The sequence below is a fragment of the Eriocheir sinensis genome, chromosome 25, assembly GCF_024679095.1.
Source record: "Eriocheir sinensis breed Jianghai 21 chromosome 25, ASM2467909v1, whole genome shotgun sequence".
Classification (NCBI taxonomy): Eukaryota; Metazoa; Arthropoda; class Malacostraca; order Decapoda; family Varunidae; genus Eriocheir; species Eriocheir sinensis.
In genome coordinates, this window is record NC_066533.1 from 13,248,435 (window position 1) to 13,255,934 (window position 7,500).

Genomic DNA, 7,500 nt, shown 5'->3' on the forward strand with positions numbered 1-7,500 from the left:
GAAATGTCAAGAAATGGATATGGTGAAGGAAGGGAAGGAGAAAAAAGGGGAAAGGAAGGAGAGGGAAGGGATGAGGGGAATAAGAGGAGAAAGAAGGAATAAGGGAAGGGAAAGGAAGGGGAAGGGAGGGATGAGGGAAATGAGGGGAGAGAGAAGGAAGGGAAGGAAGGAGAGGGGTGAGGGGAATGAGAGGTGAGAAGGAACAAGTGAAGGGAAGGGAAGGAAGGAGAGGTGTGAGGGAAATGAGACGAAAGAAGGGATAAGGGAAGGGAATGAAGGGAAAAGGAGGGATGAGGGGAATGAAGGGACAGAGGCATGGGAATGAGGGGAAATGGGAGAAAAATGTGAATCGTTAACGAGTGTATAAAGGAAGAGGAGGAAGAGGAAGGGAAGGGGAATGGAGTGATGAAGGGGGGGAAGGGGTGAGGAGAATGGGAGGGGAGAGAAGAGAGCAATGAAGGGAAAGGGTTGAGGGGGAAGGGGAGGAGAAGTGAGGGATGAGGGAGGGGAAGGAAGGGGAAGGAGGGTGAGGGGAGGGGCGGAGAGAGAAGAGAGGGGAATGGGAAGATAGAAGAAAAGGAAATGAGGGGAAATGGGGGAGAAAAAAATGGATGAATGGTCAAGTGAATAAAGGAAGGGGAGGGGAATAGGGAGGGGAAATGAAGGATAAGAGAGGGGAAGGAAGGGGAGAGGAGAGGAGGGTTGAGGGGAATGGTTAGACGCAGGAGAGGGGAATGAGAGGGAAGGGGAGGAGACAGGAGGGATCAGGGAGGGGAAGGAAGGGGAGGGGAGGAGTGAGGGGAATGGGAGGAGAGAAGAGAGGGGAATGAGGGGAAAGGGTTGAGTGGGTAGGGGAGGAAAAAGGAATTATGAGAGAAGGGAAGGCGGGGGACGGGATGGGTGAGGGGAATGGAAGAAGAGAAGGGAGGGGAATGAGGGGAAATGGGTGAAAAGTGTGAATCATCGAGGAGTGGAAGGGCAGGAAGGGGAGGAAGGGGAAAGGAGGGATGAGAGAGGGGAAGGAAGGGGAGGGGAGGAGAGGAACAGGAGGAGAGAGGAGGAATGAGGAGAAAGGGTTGAGGGGTAGGGGAATGAGGGGAAAGGGTTGAGGGGGTAGGGGAGGAAAAAGGAATTATATGAGAGAAGGGAAGGAGGGGGAAGGGATGGGTGAGGGGAATGGGAGAAGAGAAGGGAGGGGAATGAGGGGAAATGGGATAAAAAAAAGTGTGAATCATCAAGGAGTGGAAGGGCAGGAAGGGGAGGAAGGGGAAAGGAGGGATGAGAGAGGGGAAGGAAGGGGAGGGGAGGGGTGATGGGAATGGGAGAAGAGAAGGGAGGGGAATGAGGGGAGATGGTTGAGGGGGTTGCACACGACCGGAAGGCAACAGAACTATAATCTCTGAGGTCACTGCACTTACACACACACACACACACACACACACACACACACATGCTACCGTGACATTAATACTGACTTATTTTGCTTGTGGTTAAGGTGACGGTGGTAGTAGTAGTAGTAGTAGTAGTAGTAGTAGTAGTAGTAGTACCCGTAGTAGTAGTAGTAGTAGTAGTACCCGTAGTAGTAGTAGTAGTAGTAGTAGTAGTAGTAGTAGTAGTAGTAGTAGTAGTAGTAGTAGTAGTAGTAGTAGTAGTAGTAGTAGTAGCAGCAGTAGTAGTAGTAGTAGTAGTAGTAGTAGTAGTAGGCCATTCCTTGTACATACGCAAAACAAAACAAAAAACAAAAAAATAAAAAATAAACCAACATTCCATTACTCATAAACCACACGAAGTAAAAGTCCTGAGAGTTATGATAAAGGAGATAAAGTAAACAAACATTGAGAGATAAGATTTACACGATAATCCCTTCACTCTTTCCTTAATTAACCTTTCCCCCTGCTGTGATTGGTTAGAGGGGAAGAAAGGGGCGTGGCTTAAGTGACAAGGTAGTGTGAATGCAGTTTTGTGGATGAGAGAGAGAGAGAGAGAGAGAGAGAGAGAGAGAGAGAGACTTGCAAATTTTAACCTGTCATGAGAATACACTACCTGACACACACACACACACACACACACACACACACACACACACGTCAGCAGTAAATTCAGCACGTACACATAAATGACATTGTATTGGCCTTCGCTGACTTCAGAAAAGGCTTTTGTTAGAGGAGAAATATGTCCTTGAGTGTGTCAGGTTATACGCTATCTCTTTAAACGTGTGTGTGTGTGTGTGTGTGTGTGTGTGTGTGTGTGTGTGTGTGTGTGTGTGTGTGTGTTTTATGTAAGGGGACGAAAGGAGGAGGATGAGGACGAGGACAAGGGGGAGGAGGAGGAGGAGGAGGAGGAGGAGGAGGAGGAGGTACGGCAACATTAATTAATTACATAAGGAGAGAAAAAGTATTGAGGTGAAAAGTCAGCTTATGAGAGAGAGAGAGAGAGAGAGAGAGAGAGAGAGAGTTGGCTCCACTCCAAACCCCTCCCTCTCCTCTGCTAGGTCGAGGAAATCCGAAAACTCTCACTTTCCCTAAAAAACAAAAAAAAAACTACCCTGAAAATTTCCTTGTCCCTAAAGACCTCGGAATCTTACCCTAAAAACCTTACCCTAAAACCCTTATGTGCCCCTTACCTTCCTCCCTTATGTAACCTTCCCCTTAAGTTCTCTCTCTCTCTCTCTCTCTCTCTCTCTCTCTCTCTCTCTCTCTCTCTCTGGCCCAGTTTCTCTGTCTTCTTACCCTTTAAAATCCCATCTCCCTCCCTCCCCTAGTTTCCTCCTCCTCCTCCTCCTCCTTCACCCCTTTTTTCCTTCCCCTCCCTCCCTCCTCTTTCCTTCTTTCCCTACCTGTTTACCTTTTCCTCCTTTCATCTCTCCTTCCTCCTCTTTCTTTCTCCTTTATACCCCTCTTTATCCTCCTCCTCCCCCTCCTTCTTTACTCTTTCCTCCTTTCCTTATTCCAGCTTTTTCCTTCACTTTCCCCTCCTCCTCTTCTTCCCTCTTCTTTCCTCCTCCTCCTCCTTCATCCCTTTTTTCCTTCCCTCCGTCCCTCCCTCCTCTTTCCTCCTTTCTTCTCTCCTTCCTCCTTTTTCTTTCTCCTTCATACTCCTCTTTATCCTCCTTTCCTCTTTTCCTTCTTCCTCTTTCCTTCACTTTTCCCTCCTCCTTTCCCCTCTTCTTTCCTTCTCCTTCACCATCTTTTTTCCTCCTCTTCCTTCACCCTCTTTCCTCCTTCCTCCTCCTCCTTTTCCTTTCCTTTCTTTCCTCAGCATCCTCCCTTCTTTCCTTTTCCTTCCAACCCTCTATATTCTCTTCCTTCTCCACCTTTTCTCTCCTTTCCAATCTTAACTCTCCTTCCTTTCATCTTCTAGCCACTTCTTCCCTTCTTTCCTCTCCCTCTCCCCTTTTTCCTTTTCCTTCTAACCCCCTTCTTTCCTCCTACTTTTTTTCTTTTCTTCCTTCTCCTCCTTCCTTCCTCCTCTTCCCTCTTCCTCCTACCCATTCCTTTCTTCCTCCTCCCCTTTCCCTCTCTCCCTCTTCTTCCTCGTAGACCCAAGTATCCTTCTATCGTCATTTACCTAACTTGCCCTAACTTCCCTTCCCTTCCCCCCTCTTCCCCTTCCCTTTCCTTCCCTTCCAAATCCTTTCCTTTCCTCTGTGATTTTTCTTTCCTTCTTCCATTCCCTTCCCTCCTTTGTCCCTTCACTTAATATGATTTTTCTCTCTTCGTTACATTCCCTTTCCTTCCCTTCCTTCCCTTTCCTCCACTACCTCTGCACGGACCTTCTCTCCTTCTCTCCTTCCCTTCCCTTCCGTCCTTCGTCCCCTCCTTCACTTCCCTTAATCACGATCTTTCTCTCATTCCCTTACCTTCTCCTCACATTCCCTTCCCATCCCTTCACTTCCTCTCTAAGATCCTGCTCTTTTCCTCCGCCTCCCTTCCCTCCTCCCTTCGCCCCTTAACTTTCCCTGAAGCCTCCTCTCCTCCTTCACTTCCCCTCACTCAGTTCTCCTTTCTATCATTTCCTCCTTTGATCAGTCTTCTCCTCACCTCCCTCTCTACCCTTCTCTCCTTCTCTCCTCATTCATCTAAACTACTCAAACTCAATCTTAACCCAGTTTCTCCTTTGTCCCCCTCCCCTCCCTTCCCTTCCCTTCTCTTCGCCTGCGTCCTTCACTCCTTCTCTCCTCCTTCCTTTCTTCGACGCCTTTCCACCAAGACCCTGATCGATGAAGTCATTTCCACATAGAAACACGAGCAATCAAGAAAGAATATTCAACTACAGACTGACAAGGGACGACGGGTGCCTGAGAATGCATTTGGAATAATGACAAGCAGGTATGGTCATTTTCAATAAAAGAGAAATATTTCTACCATGTCTGTGTCTATACTTCTGAACCTATTCTTTGAACTTGTGTGAAATATCCAGTATATGTATTCTTTTCTTGATTCATACGAACATAAAGTTCAAACAAGAACATATGTATTCTTTTGTTGATACATGCGTACATAAAGTTTAAACAAAGGGTTTTCAACCTCCTGAGCGTCGGTGAAAATCGTGAAGGTCCTTTTCTGCTTTGTTTTATCCTTTTTCTTTCATCCCCTTTTCTGCACCAGGCAACACCTTTTTCCAGACTTCTATTGGAGGAACAGTTATCTCTTCTGCGCTCTTCTGCGGGGATATCAAGTCCTGGCTGCTTTGATCTCCGTCACCTCTCCATTCTTCGTACCAAATCGTGACGTTATTCGTAGCCCATCGTATGTCTTCTTCGTAGATTCGTAACTCATCTTGGTCAACATCGTAGCGCATCGTGAGACCTTGCGTAGGTACGCACTTTATTTCACACATCGTGGACACTTCTCTCAATGCGTTACGAACATCGTGGTCAATTCCTGACTATCGTAGTACATCTTAGCAACATCGTAGGTCATCGTAACAAATTTTAACGGTTCTTGGATGAAGCTGAGGCTCAAGATGAATGACGAACCGCTGCGATGTTCCACGATGCTCCAAGATACCGTTCAGATCTTCTACGATGCACCTACGATGACCTACGAAATCTGATGTCGCAGCGCATCGTGAAGAAATTTTAAACATGTTTAAAAAATTTCGCCAGCATCGCGAACCACCACGATCCAACGCGAGTCGCGAAAAAGTTGTCAACGAATGAAGCCGATGTTGATCACGATGCCTCACGATGCGCCACGATGTCAAGTTCGCACCTCATCGGCAGAATTCGTGAAGGTGTGAAAGCCCCTTAAAGTACTCGAATTCCAACTTAACCGAGTTTCTCCTGTCCCCCTCCCTTCCCTTCCCTTCCCTCCCTTTCCTTCTCTTCCTCTGCATCATCCTACTCTTTCTCTCCTCCTTCCCTTCTCATCCTTCGTTCCTTCCCTCCCTTTCCTTTTCTTCCTCTGCATCATCCTACTCTTTCTCTTCTCCTTCGTTCCTTCCCTCCCTTTTGTATCCTCACCTCCATCCCTTCCCTTTCCGTCCGTTTTCTTCACCTTCCCCTTTAATCCTTCTCCTCCTCTCCTCCATTCCATCCCTTCCCTACCCTCCCCTTCTTCCCCTTCGTCTAAAGTACTCGAACTACATCTTGACCCAGTTTCTCCTACCTTTCCCCTCCCCCTTCCCCCCCTCCCTATGTCCTTCCCTCCAAACAGATCCAGAAGAGAGTTCGAATGACCTACTTGACGAAAATGACCTTAAAGCGAAGAGACTGGAGGAAATAGGAGGGAGGGAGGGAAGAAGGGAGGGAGGGAAAGAAGGGGGTGAGGAGATGGAAACTAGGTCAAATTTAAACCCACAGACGCCCCAGCTTCCCCCCTTCTCTCTCTCTCTCTCTCTCTCTCTCTCTCTCTCTCTCTCTCTCTCTCTCTCTCTCTCTCTCTCTCGTATGGAGCAAGAGAACTGTGTGGTAGCCTATATACATTTCCATGCAATTCTATGCAAATTCTCTCTCTCTCTCTCTCTCTCTCTCTCTCTCTCTCTCTCTCTCTCTCTCTCTCTCTCAGAGAGAGAGAGAGAGAGAGAGAGAGAGAGAGAGAGAGAGAAAGACAAATAAAGAGAGAGAGAGAGAGAGAGAGAGAGAGAGAGAGAGAGAGAGAGAGAGAGAGAGAGAGAGAAAAAGAAAGAGAGAAAAGAAAAAATAAATAGAAATATAGAGAGAGAGAGAGAGAGAGAGAGAGAGAGAGAGAGAGAGAGAGAGAGAGAGAGAAAGACAAATAAAGAGAGAGAGAGAGAGAGAGAGAGAGAGAGAGAGAGAGAGAGAGAGAGAGAGAGAGAGACGCTATCTTCACTATCTCTATCTCGTCAATGTCACTCGGCTCCCGTATCATCCGACATCGCGTTAGTATTTACCTGCTGTTCCCTGCTTATCTGCTTACCTGAGGGGCTCTTATCTGTCTACCTGAGTGTCCACTAATTAAAGGTAAACAGCCGCTCTACCTGACGTCTGTGTGGTGATTGGTTGTCTTGTTTTGCTTGTTTTGTTAGTGTTTTTTTTTTTGTGTGTGTGTGTGGAGGAGAGGAGGTTGGTAAGTCTCTCTCTCTCTCTCTCTCTCTCTCTCTCTCTCTCTCTCTCTCAATGTAAACAGTCACAAGGTTACCTATAATGCCTTGAATCACCTGCACAAACAATATGAGCACACACACACACACACACACACACACACACACACACACACACACACACACACACACACACACACACACACACACTCAATAGGTGCTTAAACGTGTCCTTGAAAAATACATAAATTACATAACTCTTAAAAAAAAAATATAGCTATTTGATTGAGGAGGTGGTTGTGGTGGTGGTGGTGATGATGATGATGATGATGATGATGATGATGATGATGATGATGATGATGATGATGCATATCTTGTCAATTAATCACGAGTAAAATTTTATTCAAGCAATCTCTCTCTCTCTCTCTCTCTCTCTCTCTCTCTCTCTCTCTCTCTCTCTCTCTCTCTCTCTCTCTCTCTCTCTCTCTCTCTCTCTCTCTTCCTGGAACGTTGCAACACAAAACATAAATATATATTAGTCAGTTGCAATAGCACGCATAACCGGAAGTGGTGATGATGGTGATGGTGGTGATGCTAGTGGTGGTGTAGGTGGTGGTGGTGGTGGTGGTGATGGTGGTGTGGGGGGGGGGAGTGTAGTGGTAGTGGTGGGTGGTGGTGGTGGTGATGGTGGTGGTGTGGGAGGGTAGTGTATTGGTAGTGGTAGTGGTGGGTGGTGGTGGTGGTGTGGGGGGGAGTGTAGTGGTAGTGGTAGTGGTGGGTGGTGGTGGTGGTGGTGGTGGTGGTAGTAGTGGTCGTGGTGGTGGTGGTGGTGGTGGTGGGGGGGGTGGGGGGGGTATTGGTAGTGGTGGGTGGTGGTGGTGGTGGTGGTGTGGGGGGGAGTGTAGTGGTAGTGGTAGTGGTGGGTGGTGGTGGTGGTGGTGGTGTGGGGGGGAGTGTAGTGGTAGTGGTGGTGGTGGTGGTGGTGGTGGTGGTAGT

The 7,500-nt window shown here is 47.6% G+C and overlaps 1 protein-coding gene across 2 annotated transcripts in view; it reads right to left on the bottom strand.

Annotated features, from left to right (window-relative positions):
- LOC127003412 (zinc transporter 1-like) overlaps positions 1-7,500 on the bottom strand; it is a 51,321-nt gene that overhangs the window by 28,012 nt on the left and 15,809 nt on the right. The window lies entirely within an intron of this gene.